Raw genomic sequence first — 16,767 nt, 5'->3', positions numbered from 1 at the left:
ATTATTCGGAATTCTTTATCAGGTAGATTCCCTATCTCTTCCTCTTTTGTTTGGTTTGGTGGGCATTTATCCTGTTTCTTTACCTGCTGGGTATTCCTCTGTCTCTTCATCTTGTTTAAATTGCTGAGTTTGGGGTGTCCTTCCTGTATTCTGGCAGTTTGTGGAGTTCTCTTTATTGTGGCGTTTCCTCACTGTGTGTGGGTTTATACAGGTGGCTTGTCAAGGTTTCTTGGTTAGGGAAGCTTGTGTCGGTGTTCTGGTGGGTGGAGCTGTATTTCTTCTCTCTGGCGTGCAATGAAGTATTCAGTAATGAGTTATGAGATGTCTGTGGTTTTGGGGTGACTTTGGGCAGCCTGTATCTTCGAGCTCAGGGCTGTGTTCCTTTGTTGCTGGAGAATTTGCTTGGTATGTCTTGCCCTGGAACTTGTTGGCCCTTGTAGGGTGCTTGGTTTCAGTGTAGGTATGGAGGCGTTTGATGAGCTCCTGTCAATTAATGTTCCTTGGAGTCAGGAGTTCCCTGGAGTCAGGGTTTGGACTTAAGCCTCCTGCTTCCAGTTATCAGTCTTATTTTTACAGTAGTTTCAAAACTTCTCGTTCTATGCAGCACCATTGATAAAACATCTACATTAAAGATGAAAAGTTTCTCTACAGTGAGGGTAACCCAGAGAGGTTCACAGCATTACATGGAGAAGAGAAGAGGGAGGAGTAAGTTAGAGGTGACCTGAATGAGATGAGGTGGAATCAATAGAGGAGAGAGTGGGCTAGCCTGTAATCACTTCCTTATGTGCACTCCACAACTGGACCACTCAGAGATGTTCACGGAGTTATACAGAGAAGAGAAGAAGGAAGAAGGAGACAGAGGTGGCCAAGAGGATAAAAGGGGGGAATGAAAAGGAGGGAGACAGATCCAGCCAGTAATCAGTTCCCTAAGTGTTCTCCACCGTCTGGAACACACAGAAATTCACAGAGTTGGGTAGAGTAGAGAGGGGTTAGGGAGGAGACACAGGCGACCTGGTGGAGAAAAAGGAGAGTCCAAAGGGAGAGAGAGCAGTCAAGCCAGTAATCTCGCTCCCTAGTGAAAAATGGGTCCTGAAGACTAGGTTCTTAAAGGTACAAAATTGGTAACAAATACATAAAAGCAAAAATTAAAAATCTAGAGTTTGGAATTTCAAAAATATGATGTTAAAGAAAAGAAAGAGAGAAAAAACAAACAAACAAAAACAAACAAGGTCGCGAAAATTATAAAGAAAATATAGGTACAAAATTGATAACTAATACCAAAAAGCAAAAGTTAAAAATCTAGAGTAGAGTTTTGAATTTCAAAAATACAATGTTAAAAAAAAAAAAAAAAAAGAAGAAAAAGAAAGAGAGAAAAAAAACAAACAAAGTTGCAAAAATTGTAAAGAAAATACAGGTACAAAATTAATAACAAATACCAAAAAGCATAAATTAAAAATCTAGAGTAGAGTTTGGAATTTCAGATATACAATGTTATATAAAAGAAGAAGAGAAAGAAACAGAGAAGAAAAAAAAGTCACAGAAATTATAAAAATAACTATAGGTACAAAATTGATAACAAATACCAAAAAGCTAAAATTAAAAATCTAGAGTAGAGTTTGGAATTTCAAAAATACAATGTTAAAGAAAAGAAGAAGAAGAAAAAAAAAAGGTCAAAAAAAATTTATATATGAAGTTTGCTTTAAAAAAAATAGGGTCTTTTTTTTTTTTTTGCAAAGTAATAGGTTATAAAAGTGAAAATTAAAGGAATAATAGAGGACTTAAAATTTTTTTAAAAAATTTAAAAAAAAAGAGAGAAAGAAAGAATGATTGTAAAAATATATCTAGGACTTTCTCTGGTTTTGTTGTGCCTATTGTGGGTTCAGTTCATTTTTGGCTAGTTCCTTGGTCCGACTTATATTTCTCAAGATCTATAGGCCCCTTCTATGTAGTCGGTACTAACCACAGGGTTTGAATCTATTGCCTGTAGCTTCCAAGGCGGTTCTCTCTGTTATAGCTTCTTCTGTTTGCTGGTCTCTTCAGTGTCTGGTTTCCACCCTGACACAAAGGGGACGGTGGTGGACACTTTTTTTTTTTTTAGGCTCACTTGTTCAGTCGCGCTGTGGGGAGGGAGGGATGCTGCAAACAAATGACACTGGCGTGTGCTCGCAGTGCCTCAGCCACACTGGGTCTACCCCCACTCACCGCGCGTGTAGCCTCCCTGCCCACACTGCTCAGGCTCTAGGTTGCTCCCCTGGGAACCATCCGTGGCCGGCCCTGGGCTGCCTGCACCTCCCAGGTCCAAGCCGCTCAGGTTCAGGCACTTGGGTAGTCCTCAGAGGCCCAGACTCGGTTGGGCCTGCGTTTTGTGCCCTTCCCAGGTCCGAGCAGCTCAGGTGATGAGGTGTTTGGTGAGTGTGATTGCTGTGGCTTATCGCCTCCCCGCTGCTCGGTTATCTAGGTGCACCGGCGCACCTTCTCAGGCAGATGTTGACTGTCCAGACCCCCAAGAAGTTTTAGTTAGCAAAGAAACCTGCTTACAGTTTTATAGATAATGTCTCTCTGGGGCTGTGATTGTCCCCTTCCGGCTCTGGCTGCCTGTCACCGGAGGGGGACGGTCTGTAGCCGGCTATCTCTGTTCAGTCCTTTGTTCCATGTGCAGGCCTGGTGGTGTCTTAGGTTAGGGCTGGCTTTTCGCGTGGTAGATATCCCACAGTCTGGTTTGCTAGCCCAAATTATTTCGCTCAGATAGCGCTCAGGGTATTCAGGCCAGATCCTTACTCTAAGCGATACAGCCGCGCCGCGCCTCCCTGCCCAGCCCCCTGCTTGCTAGTAGCGTGTGCAGGCATCTGCACTGCTTCTCCGCTGGGGGAGTTACCGTAGGGCTCGCAATCTGCAGGTTTTAATTGTTTATTTATTTTTCCTCCCTGTTATGTTGCCCTCTGTGCTTCCAAGGCTCGGCACAGATTCGGCAGTGAGAAGGTTTCCTGGTGTTTGGAAACTTCTCTCTTTTTAAGACTCCCTTCCCGGGATAGAACTCTGTCCCTCCCTCTTTTGTTTACTTATTTATTTTTTTTTTTGTCTTTTATATTTTTTCCTACCTCCTTTCGAAGACTTGGGTTGCTTTTCTGGGTGCCTCATGTCCTCTGCCGGCATTCAGAAGTTGTTTTGTGGAATTTACTCGGCGTTTAAATGTTCTTTTGATGAATTTGTGGGGGAGAAAGTGTTCTCCCCGTCCTACTCCTCCGCCATCTTAGCTCCTCCCCCACATTGTTTTAAATTTTGATGAAGTCCAACTTACTCGTTTTTATTTTGTTTGCGCTGTTAGTATCCCACTTAAGAAATCATTGCCTAATTTAACATTATGAAGAATCACATCCATATTTTTTTTTGAAAGTTTTGTAGTTTTAGTTTTTTCTTCAATATTTTGAGATAATTTTTGCGTATGGTCTGAGATTGGGCTCTAAATTCATCTTTTGTGCATGGATATTCAGTTGTCTGAACACTGTTGAAAAGACTATTTTTTCTTCCACTGTATGATTTTGGCACTGTCAAGAATAAACTGGCCATAGATATCTGGGTTTATTTTTAGACTCTTCTATTTCATTGGTCTGTAAATCTATCCTTCTGCCAATAGTACATTGTCTTTATTATTAATACCGTGTCTTTATAATAAATTTTGAAATCAGGGAGAGTGAAACCTTCCATGAGTCTACTAATCTTTTTCAAGACAATTTTGGCTACTTGGGGTTCCTTATCCTGCTGCTGCTGCTGCTAAGTCGCTTCAGTAGTGTCTGACTCTGTGCAACCCCATAGATGGCAGCCCACTAGGCTCCTCTGTCCCTGGGATTCTCCAGGCAAGAACACTGGAGTGGGTTGCCATTTCCTTCTCCAGTGCATGAAAGTGAAAAGTGGAAGTGAAGTTGCTCAGTTGTTCCCGACTCTTAGCGACCCTATGGACTGCAGACTACCAGGCTCCTCTGTCCATGGGATTTTCCAGGCAAGAGTACCGGAGTGGGTTGCCATTGCCTTCTCTGGTGGTTCCTTATATTTCCATATAAATTTTAAAATTGGCCTGTCCATTTATGCAAAAAATGCAGTTGGAATTTGGAAAGGGAATGCACTGAATTTGAGGAGTGTTTCCATCTTAACAATCTTATAGCTTCCAGTTCATGAATATAAGATATTATTTCATTTATTTAGGTCTTCTATAACTTCTTTCAGCAATATTTTATAGTCTCCACTGTAAAAGTTAAACTTATACCTAAGTAGGTTATTCTTTCTGATATCATTATAAATTGAATTGTTTCTTGATTTCATTTTTTAATGGTTTACTGCTAATATATAGAAATACAACTGATTTTCTACATGGATCTTGTGTCTTGCAACTTTGCTTAAGTTATTTATTAATGTTAATACATTTTTTCCCTGGATTTCTTGTAATTTTGTAAATATAAGACAATGCCATCTTTAAACAGGGATTGTTTTTACTTCTTCCTTTCCAATCACTTCAGCGCAGTTCAGTCGCTCAGTCGTGTCCGACTCTTTGTGACCCCATGAATCACAGCACACCAGGCCTCCCTGTCTATCACCAACTCCCGGAGTTCACCCAGACTCACGTCCATCAAGTCAGTGATGCCATCCAGCCATCTTATCCTCTGTCATCCCCTTCTCCTCCTGTCCCCAATCCCTCCCAGCATCAGAGTCTTTTCCAATGAGTCAACTCTTCACATGAGGTAGCCAAAGTACTGGAGTTTCAGCTTTAGCATCATTCCTTCCAAAGAAATCCTAGGGCTGATCTCCTTCAGAATGGACTGGTTGGATCTCCTTGTAGTCCAAGAGACTCTCAAGAGTCTTCTCCAACACCACAGTTCAAAAGCATCAATTCTTCAGCACTCAGATTTCTTCACAGTCCAACTCTCACATCCATACATGACCACAGGAAAAACCATAGCCTTGACTAGATGGACCTTTGTTGGCAAAGTAATGTCTCTGCTTTTGAATATGCTATCTAGGTTGGTCATAACTTTTCTTCCAAGGAGTAAGCGTCTTTTAATTTCATGGCTGCAGTCACCATCTGCAGTGATTTTGGAGCCCCCCAAAATAAAGTCTGACAGTGTTTCCACTGTTTCCCCATCTATTTCTCATGAAGTGATGGGACCACATATTTTTATTGCCTAATTTCCTTGGCTAGAACTTCAGTATAATTTTGAATAGAAGTGTTAAGAGCTGACTTTTTTATTTTACTTGTTTGTAGTATTGGAAGGAATTCTTGAAGTCTTTCATTATTAAATATGATGTTAGCTGTGGGTTTTTCATAGATACCTTTCATTAAGTTGAGGAATTTCCCTTCTATTCCAAGTTTGTTAGTGTTTTTATCATGTTGGACTGTGCAACTGAACTGCACTGAAGTGATTGGAAAGGAAGAAGTAAAAACAATCCCTGTTTAAAGATGGCATTGTCTTATATTTACAAAATTACAAGAAATCCAGAGGTGTTGGACTTTCTCAAATACTTTTCTGAATTTATTGAGATGCTCACTTTTTTTTCTTTAATTTCTATTTAAAATTTTTTTTTTATTTTCAATTGAAGGATAATTGCTCTACAATATTGTGTTGGTTTCTATCAATATGATATGTATTGTATTGATTCGCTTTTGTATGTTGAACCAGTCTTGATTTCCTGAAACAAATCTCACACGGTCATGGTGTAGATCCTTTTAATGTGCTGCTGAATTCAGTTTGCTAGTATTTTGTGGAGAATTTCTCCATCTATATTCACAAGGGATAATGGCCTTTAATTTTCTTTTTATATGTTGTGTTTGTCTGCCTTTGGTATTAGGACAGCACTGGCCTCATAAAATAAGTTAGGATGTATTCTCTTCTATTTTTTTAGAAAAGTTTGGTGAGGATTGCTGCTAGTTCTTTCTTGAAGGTTTGGTTGAATTTACCAGTGAAATCACCTAGTCATAGCTTTGTTGGAGATTTTTTTTTTTTTTTTTTTTACTATGTCAATCCTTTTACTTGCTATTGGTCTATTCAGGTTTTCTGTTTCTGTTTGAGTAAGTCTGGGCAGTTTGTATATTCCAGGAAATTTGTCCATTTTATTTATCTACTTTATTAGCACATTAATTTATTGACATAATAATTTTCTGAATCCTTTTATTTCTGTAAATTCAGTAGTAAGAGTCCCTCTTTCATTTCTGATTTTAGTAATTTGTTTCTTGTTCAGTCTGTATAAATGTTTGCCAATTTTTTTTTTTTTCAAAGAATCAATTTTTGGCTTTACTGATTTCCTGAATAGTTTTTCTATTCTTTACAGTGTTTACCCCCACTCTAATCTCTATTATTTCATTTCTACTTTTTTGCTTTGAGTTTAGCTTGCTCTTCTTTTTCTAGTTCCTTAAAGTGGAAAGTCAGACTACTGAAATGAGATTACTCTTATTTTAATGTATGCATTTATAGCTATAAATTTCTGACTGAGCACTGATTTCACTGTATCTCATAAGTTTTGGAATGCTATGTTTCTGTTTTGATTTATCTCAAATATTTTCTAATTTTTCTTGCAGTTTCTTCTCCCTAACCCATTGATTATTCAGAACTCTGTTGTTTAATTTCCACAGATTTCTGAAAACTCCAAATTTCATCTTAAACTGATTTATAATATCATTCCATTGTGGTTTGAGGATATAACTTTGCATGATTTCAACATTTTAAAATTTGTTGAAATTAGTTTTGTGGCCTAGCATATGGTCTACTCTGGAAAATGTTCCTTGTGCACTGGAGAAAGATACACATTTTGCTGTTGTTGGGTAGAGTGTTCTATAGAGGTTCAACTGATTCCTTTACAAAATGAAAAAGCAATCCAGTAGAGAAAGCAAAATATTTTCAATATGTGGTGAAGGAAAAACTGGATGTTCGTTCAGAAAAAAGTGAATCTCTACTCTTCCCTTAAAAAACTACATTAAAATTTATTCAAGATACTAAGTTTAATGTAAAATTCTAGAACGTACAACAGAAAACATAAAAGAACATTTTTTTGTGATTTTGGAGGTAAGCAAAATTTTCTTAGGTCACAGAACACAATAACTATAAAATTAAAAAGATGTATTAGATATGATTGCAATAAAAAAAAAAAACTTCTGTTTCATCAGCAGACACAATTAAGAAAATGGACAGGACATAGAATAGGATAAAACATTCACAGAAATATGTGTCCAACAGAAAACTGGTATTGGGATACGTAAAGAACTTCTATATGCCAATAATAAAGAAATAAATTCACCCAATATGAGTAAAATATTTGAACAAATATTCTACATAAGATGAGACACAAATGGCTATGAGCACATGGGAATGTGTTAACATCATCAAGGAAATACAAGATAAAACCATAATAAGATACTTTCACTACATTTTGGCTAACATGGCAAAAACTAAAAAGATGGACGCCACCAAATGTTAGCAAGGCTTTGAAGCAACAGAGACTCTCACATGGTGTCAGTGGCTTATAAAAAGTGCTTCAATCATTTTGAGAAAATAGTCTGGTAGTTTCTTATCAAAGTAAATATACACTGACCTAATATCCCAGAAATTCTACTCCTAGATATTTACCTAAGAAAAATTAAAAGATATATCTACAAGAAGATTGATACAAGAACGTTCATAGGAGCTTTAGTCATAAGATTGCCTAACTAGAAATGGCTCAGATGTTCATTAACAAGAAAATGGTTAAATAAACCAGGTATATTCACACAATACAACAGAGCACAGCAATATAAAATAGTAGACTGTTGATGTACCCAATGGCTTGGATGAATCTTTAAAAGATTATGCTGAGTGGAAAAGTTCTTAGGAAAAAACAGTTCGTAATGCATACTTTATAGTTTCACTTATATGAAGCTCTAAAAGTGGCAAAATTAATCTGTAGTGGAAAAAATCAGAACGTGATAGTCTCTGAATTAAAGAGGTAGAAATTGTCTGCCTGGGAAGAGGCATGAAGAATGTCCAGGAGTGAATGTATTTTTCTACATATCAATAGAGGTTTGTATAACATAGGTGCTTAGATTTGTCAAAACTCATAGAACAGTATACTAAAGATTTGTATATTCATTATATAAAATAAAACTTATTTTTACAAGGAACTATACAAAAATTAACTCCATTTAATAACATGCTGCTGCAATTTACTTTGAAATGTATCAAAAATGAGTTGAATTAAGGAATGGATAGAAGTGTGAATAGAGAGAGACATATATAATAAAGCAAATAAGGTAAAATGTTAACTGTAGAATCGGGGTAATATATGAGTTCTCATAGTACAATTCTTTCAACTTTTCTCTATGTTTGAAAAATTTTCATAGTAACATATTAAATTTATCTAATAAAAGTAAATAAAATAATGATTCTCATAGTTTTCATAAAGACCATTTTTATGAATTTACATTTTTAATCATATGGTGATTCTTGGCAATAATTTAAGCCTTTTGAATAAGATAAACCTATTATTTCAGGTTTTAAAAAATGCTTTTTCATATCAAGGATAAAAGTTAGGATGTCTTACAAAGAACAGAGTGTGGTACAAATAATATTACCACCAAGAATTTGACATTTTCCATCACTTGGTTTTCTACACTCATCAAAGAATGTGAACCATAAGGATATGCAGACATACTTTCTAAAATCAAATGCAATGAGAGCAAATTGGGAATCCATTTGCTGCCATCTCTCAAGTTGAAATATTCAACCTTCTGGCTTTTGAATGTGATATGCTCATTGATTTAGCATCTGACTGAATGATAAAAGTAGTCTTCAGTGGGAAATCTCTTCATAATTTCTATGTCCATATTCAATCCAGAACCATTTGTCAGAGCCACCAAAAACCTGCTGCCATTCCTGACAACCTGCGATTGTAAATTTGGATTTTCTAATATAGTGAATAGAAAAAGCAAAAAGAGAAATTGACTGGATACAGAACATGGCCTATGGCTCAAGTTATCTGTCAAGATATTAATACATTCTTAGACCAGGTTCTCTAGAAAGCAGAGCCTAAGGCAAAAAGATAATCTGTTCACACTTCACTGGGAAATGCAATTCCAGGGAATTAAGAGTGAGGGAAAAAGGGAATTAAGGGAAGGGGAGAGAGCAGATACAAGGGAGTGCATTACTGAAGTGGCTAAATTCCATAACACAGCTCATTTGTTCATTCTTAGGGAAGTATCTCAGGTGTTCACTGAGGCCATATGAAACATGCATGTTTCAGAACAACCCCGGGTAGGGGAGGTAAAGGGGAATGGAAGTGGGAGAAGTGTTGACAGATTTATCTACTGGTTCCCTTTTGCCTTTCCTCTTCCAGTCTTTGAGGTCCACCTAAAAAGTGGCAACTCTCCTCTGGCCAAAGCCTCCATGGGCCCCCTCCAACCGGTACACAGGTGTGGAGTCCTCTCATCCGTTGACAGCATACACCGGGGCTCCCTAACCACGCACTTGGTGACAGCAGCTAGGCTTTATAATCTTGGGAATGGAGTAAACTGTGGCTAGAGCAACTCTGGCCAGGAGGTAAGGCAAGTCGCCACTTTAAGTGGGATTGGGTAGATCTGGGGAAGTTCATAGTGGGCTTGGTACAGATAAGCTGGTGATAGACTGCAATCAATATACACTTGACATACAAGAAAGAAAGAAAGTGAAGTCGCTCAGTCACGTCCGACTCTTTGCAACCCCGTGGACTGTAGCCCACCAGGCTCCTCCGTCCATGGGATTCTCCAGGCAAGAGTACTGGAGTGGGTTGCCATTTTCTTCTCCAGCAGTCTTCTGGACCCAGGGATCGAACCCAGGTCACACGCATTGCAGGCAGAGGCTTTAACCTCTGAGCCACCAGGACAGACCCCTGACATACAAGGGACTGACATAAAAATACTATTAATGCTTTAGTTTGAAAAATGTCAATATTTTATTATAAAATCTATGACGAATCTTTTGAAAATTAACGTAAAGTTAGTTGTCTCTATGGAGATGTAAAGACTAGGCTTTATGTAGATTCAAAGAATAGCCTTTAAGTGATACTTGGTGGCCAAATATTGGAGAAATTCAGCTACATACTGAAGTCTTTCATGTTCAGTATGGAAAAATTCATGTCATTGGGTTCACTGTATTGTGAATATCACAGGTATTTTTTGATTACTTAGTAATGTGTACTTTATAACTGTTTCAAGAGGAATAAAACCAATAACAGTGACCAAGATAACAAAGTAAAGCCTGTAAACTTATAATAATAGAAATACTCCATAAGAGAAAACCTGTGGTTCACTAGTTTCATTCACATTTTTTTTTCCTGTGTGCAATTCAATGTTCTTTTTCTCTGATAATTGAAATCTTTGTTTAATTCTGCAAATTTTGAGCTAATATCTCTTCAACACTACCTTTCTGCAGTTCTGTCCTTTGTTTCTTGAACTTCTAATATATATTACAATTTCTTATTCTATTATCTATAAGTCCTAAATTGTCTTTCAAACTTTTTATTTTCTTTATCTCTACCTTCTGCAATCTGGATAAATTCTTCAGTACTATCTTTTCAATCATCAAATCTATTTTCAACTCTGTTGGTCAAAAGATGTTTATTCTAAGTCTTATGAGTTCTTCCTTTCCATGGCTATATTTTTCAACTCTAGGATTTTTATTTGATTGCTTTGTTTTCTATCACTTCTTTACTATATGTATGATTGTCATTAATCTCTTCATAGATCTCAAACATATACATTTTGAAATTACTTTCAGATCCTTTTTTATATCCATTTCCTCAAAGTCAAATTATTTTGGTTGATGAGGTATCTTTCACAATTCAAATTCCCACATTAACTTTGACATTTTTACATGCAAGTTCATTTGTGTGAAAGTTTCATTATGCTTTTGTCTCTGATTTCAGTCTTATCCATTGGGTGGGTTTTTTGTTTTTTGTTTTGGTTGCCTTCATAGAGGCTCTCAATGTACAGTCCCTCATTCAGAAATAGGTTTCATATTTGGAACCCCTAAATTCTTGTCCCATGGGACTAGATCTTTAATTACACAGTCATTCAGCAGACCCAGGTAAGAGTATAAACCTTTTCAACCTCAGTTCACTAGGAGAGCCCTACCCTAGAACCTTTCTCACAAAGTGACTCTAAATATGATCTGTAACCATGAATAGCTGTGTTTGATTCCTTTCTCCTGGAATGAACTCTGACTGCCTTTTTTCTGCTTCTATTCAGGAAGCAGAATAGAAGATCAAGGTTTTAGATGCCATTTGCCTTTGGGTATTTCTGATCTACATAAATGTTTGCCTACTTTTTTCAGTGATAGGTCTTTTAAAATTATTTCAATGGAAATATATTATTAGGCATGGTTACACATTTCTAGTATGAATGCACAAGTATGTATAGAGTTCTGTGATCACACAACTCAATGTATTGAGTGAAGTTCAAAACTGTGACATAAAATGGCAACATGTTAGATTATTAGAAATGTGATTTAAGTATTAAATCTTTTAAAGATGCAATACTTTTAAATGTGAAATGAACGCTTAGGATCAAAATCAAAGGAAGTAATTAGGCATGTGCAAAAATTTTCCCCTTTATGATATTCATCACAGCAATATTTACAAACAAACGAAAACATAAATGATCAACAATAGAAAACTGTAGGAACACTGCATGCACATGAGGAATTTTCATACAGTTATTAAAACAGTTTACAAACAATTCTTTTAGTAGGATCCCATATATACATCTGTATATCTGCTGAAAGGGAATACAGCAAAACATTGAGAATACTAACCACAAAAGTGTGAAAATATGAGTCATTTAATTTTTCTTTCTTTTTTAACTTGTCTCTGTGTTATTTTTGTTTTTAACTAACTCTAAACTTTCTCAAGTTGGACACTTTGTTATCTGAGTGTTTATTTTCTTATCTGTAAAATAGTAACAGGCTCAGTCACTCAGTTGTGTCTGACTCTTCAGAACCCTATGCTCTGTAGCCCATCAGGCTCTTCTATCCATGGAATTTCTCAGGCAAGAATATTGGAATGGATCACCATTTCCCAGGGATCAAACCCATGTTTGCCATTTCTCCTGTATTGCAGGTGGATTCTTTATCCATGAGCCACTGAGGAACCTGTTAAACAGTAAAAAATACACTAAATCCTTCATAACATTATTTGAGGATTAAGTAAGATAATTTACACACATCACGTCTGTACTTGTTTTGTATCTTGGAAAAGTGACTCTTCTATACAGTTCTATTTTCTTATGTATAAAACAGGAATAATTATACTATACTAAAAATCATAGGATTGTCAAAAGGATGGAATTCTGTGATTAGAACAGTAACATGTAGGCAATGCTGCTGCTGTTGCTATTGCTGTTACTTTGCTGTTGTTTTTGCTATTGCTTTTAGCCCCTTCAGTGCCTCCCCCTTGAGAGCCTCAGTGGTCCTAACTCTCCTGTTCTCAGGCGTATACTTGAGAGTTGAAATGTTAATTGATAATAATAATTGAATGTTCCTCTTTTCCTGGTAATGAATTTATAAAAGGAATACTTACTATCATTAATATAAAAATTAATAAAAATCAATCATTAATATCATTAATTCTTAGTGAAGGGGGAGAGAAAATTGGAGCCTATGAGTCTTGGGGCATCCCCATCAGATTGTTGGCCCTTTCAGGGCTGAGGAAGGGTAGAAATGCCTGGGATAACATCTGGAGATTTTATGACTTGTACGCTTATATTCAAGTACTGAAAGCTGACAAGTCTTATAAGTCTTCTAGTAAATTAGAAATAATAATGAATTATAACTGAATAACAAAAGCAAACAATAACTCTGCTATATAATACCTTATTATATTTTGGACCAATTTATGTTCAATCACGCCAGGAGCTTTTATATAAAGGAAAATAGTGTTGACTAGTAGGTGTTTCCCATCCTCAGGAGTGAATATTTAAACAATCTCCATGGTGTAACTATGAACTCAGGAGATGTGAAATTGTATCCTTAAAAAGCATACCATGCTTCTTTGTTGGATCAATAAAAAATAAAAAGATATACTTTCAAAAGTGTGAAATAAAGAATAGGGTGTGACATTCAAGTTTGCAGAACAATGGTAATCATCTGATTATAAATCTTTTCCTCCTTCTCCCCAAAACATAAAATCAACAAAGAGAACAAATAAAACTACCCAAAAACAAAACACATTGCTAGGAAAAAGAAAACTCTACTGCCTTCAAATTATATGAGTAGGAAAAAAATGTCCAAGAGATCTTGCTGTTGATCCACTCCTGAAGCCTGTACATGCAAAGAGTGGATGAGGAAAGGCTTAAAAGATTCAGTGATAAAAAAGCAGATAAGAGTGGATGACTCAGAGGAAGCTCTGACAAAATCACCTACAAGAAAGAATGTACAGGACTTCCCTGGTGGTACAGTGAATAAGAATCCTCCTGCCAGTGCAGGGGACACAGGTTTGATCCCTGGTCCAGGAAGATTTCACGTGCCATGGAGCAACTAAGCTGATGCATCACAACTGATGAAGACTCCTCACTCCGGGGCCCATGATCCACAGCTGCGGAGCCTGTGTGCTGCAACTGCAGAAGCCTGTGCACCTCTGCAAAAGAGAAGCCACTGCAATGAGCAGCTCCTGCACCAAAATGAAGAGTAACTCCCACTCACCACCACAAGAGAAAGCGTGCTTGCAGCAACAAAGACCCAGCACAACCGAAAACAAATAATAAACAAAATTTTTTTAAAAATAGAAAAAGAAATAAAAACATATTTTAAAAAAAGGAAAGCATAGCAATAAATGCCAAAATATGAACATAGATAAGGACCTGGTCATTCAAAGCCCAGGCTGTGAAGAAGGGGCTTAAGAGTGTTATAGAATCAGAAGTGTCAGCCTTGGAGAAATAGTGCTTCTGGAGGGGGAGTAGGTAAATATAGAGAAGGTGTTATCCCTTAGTGAAGATGCAGTGATGAAAAAAGAAGGAAATATGAGAAAAATTAAGGATTCTTAAGAAATGAAAGGGAAACTAAATGTGAACTTCTCCGTCCACCAACAAAATCATAATTGAAAAACCTTCTTAAAGAAGACAAAGCTGATAGAGAAAGCTGTACTCTAATTAGAAAATCTATCCATGAAATAAATAGGGCTAATAAAAAAAATACTCTATCTATACAAAGTTACTACAAAAAGTCAAAGGATGTGAATAAAATTCTGCTGCTGCTGAAAAATCCCCCCTACCCCAGTGAAACATAAATCTGAAAAAAAACTTTAACACAGCATTCTAAATGGAATTAAATACCCTCAATCAAGATTAGGGGTGGGGGGAAAACTTGAATCAGAAATACAAAAGCTAAGAACCCAAATGGACAGAAAAAGGAAATATTAAACATAAGCTAATGGAACTCAGGAATGAAATAGAAGAAAAAGACAAAATAATATCAAAATACAAGTGTAATTTAAGAGTACTCAGGTAGGCAGGTAAACAAGCAAGAGAATGAAAGCAAGATTAAGTAAGAAGTAAAACAGGTCAGAGAGAAACTGGTGAAATGGAAGTCGGCAAAGGAGATTCTACATAAATATAATTGTGGTCTGAAGAAGAAACCTAAAACAATAGATCAGGTGTAATATTTAATACTAAAATCTAAAAAAAAAAAATAAAAAGCATTTCTAAGAAAAATGGTGAATACTCATACATCTCAATACTGAATTACCAACGAGACTGACTATGAGGGGTTGCTTTCAGACACTGCTGGAAGCTTTATATGATACACAGCATATTCATTGCATGATGGCATGGTTTTTCTAAAGTCTGAATGATTATGAAACCCAAAACATAATTTCCCCAAGGGCTCTCCATAATGGATTATAGAGTGCTTCTACTACCATCATTGCTACGAGTTTTCCTAAGAAGTCCCCCAAATAAAAAAAGTCAGAGAAAGGGAGAATAATATATTGCCAATATTTTTTTTTAATAGTGAAGAATTGAAAACAACTAAAACTTGCAGTAGAAAAACAATTACATAAAATAGGGTCTACTAACTTGATAAAATTTCTGTAGTTATTTATGATGATTCTGTAACAATAAAGGAAAAATACTACAATGTTAAGCAGAAAAAAAATTAGGATATAAAATTCTAAACAGGTCAGAATTTAAAATATACTACTCTTTTTGGTAGTGCAAATGTTATGGATTAAGGGGACATAAAGAAGAACAAAACAAGTGACTTGGGGAAATTGTAAGATTTTAGGTAATTATTTTCCTAATTTAAACAAGAAAATCTGCATGCTATTAAACTATTTAGGAAATAGCCAGGATGACTTTGAATTTAAGGTTGCCTGAAAATCAAGATGGACGGGTGATGGTGGAGAGTTCTGACAAAATGTGGTCCATGGGAGAAGGGAATGGCAAACCACTTCCGTATTCCTGCCTTGAGAACCCCACGAACAGTCTGAAAAGGCAAAAAGATAGGACACTGAAACATGAACTCCCCAGGTCGGTAGGTGCCCGATACTGGAGATCAGTGGAGAAATAACTCCAGAAAGAATGAAGGGATGGAGCCAAAGCAAATACAATACCCAGTGTGGATGTGATGGAAGCAAGGTCCAATGCTGTAAAGAGCAATATTGCATACGAACCTGGAATGTTAGGTCCATGAATCAAGGCAAATCGGAAGTGGACAAACAGGAGATGGCAAGAGTGAACGTTGACGTTCTAGGAATCAGCAAACTAAAATGGACTGGAATGGGTGAATTTAACTCAGATGACCATTATATCTACTACTGTGGGCAGGAATCCCTTAGAAGAAATGTAGTAGCCATCATAGTCAACAAGAGAGTCTGAAATGCAGTACTTGGATGCAGTATCAAAAATAACAGAATGATCTCTGTTCGTCTCCAAGGCAAACCATTCAATATCACGGTAATCCAAGTCTATGCCCCGACCAGTAATGCTGAAGAAACTGAAGTTGAATGGTTCTATGAAGACCTACAAGACCTTCTAAAATTAATAGCCAAAAAAGATGTCCTTTTCATTATAGGGGACTGGAATGCAAAAGTAGGAAGTCAAGAAACACCTGGAGTAACAGGCAAATTTGGCCTTGGAGTACAGAATGAAGCAAGGCAAAGGCTAATAGAGTTCTGCTAAGAGAATGCACTAGTCATAGCAAACACCCTCTTTCAACAATACAAGAGACAACTCTACACATGGACATTACCAGATGGTCAACACCAAAATCAGATTGATTATATTCTTTGCAGCCAAAGATGGAGAAGCTCTATACAGTCAGCAAAAACAAGACTGGGAGCTGACTGTGGCTCAGATCACGAACTCCTTATTGCCAAATTCAGACTTAAATTGAAGAAAGTAGGGAAAACCGCTAGACCATTCATGTATGACCTAAATCAAATCCCTTATGATTATACAGTGGAAGTGAGAAATAGATTTAAGGGACTAGATCTGATAGATAATGCCTGATGAACTATGGACTGAGGTTTGTGACATTGTACAGAAGACAGGAATCAAGACCATCCCCAAGGAAAAGAAATGCAAAAAAGCAAAATGGCTGTCTGAGGAGCTCTTACAAATAGCTGTGAAAAGAAGAGAAGCCAAAAGCAAAGGAGAAAAGGAAAGACATACCAATTTGGATGCAGAGTTCCAAAGAATAGCAAGGAGAGATAAGAAAGCCTTCTTCAGTGATCAGTGCAAAGAAATAGAGGAAAACAATAGAATGGGAAAGACTAGAGATCTCT

This window comes from Bos indicus, chromosome 10 (genome assembly GCF_029378745.1).
Source record: "Bos indicus isolate NIAB-ARS_2022 breed Sahiwal x Tharparkar chromosome 10, NIAB-ARS_B.indTharparkar_mat_pri_1.0, whole genome shotgun sequence".
NCBI lineage: Eukaryota > Metazoa > Chordata > Mammalia > Artiodactyla > Bovidae > Bos > Bos indicus.
This window is presented reverse-complemented; position numbering follows the sequence as displayed.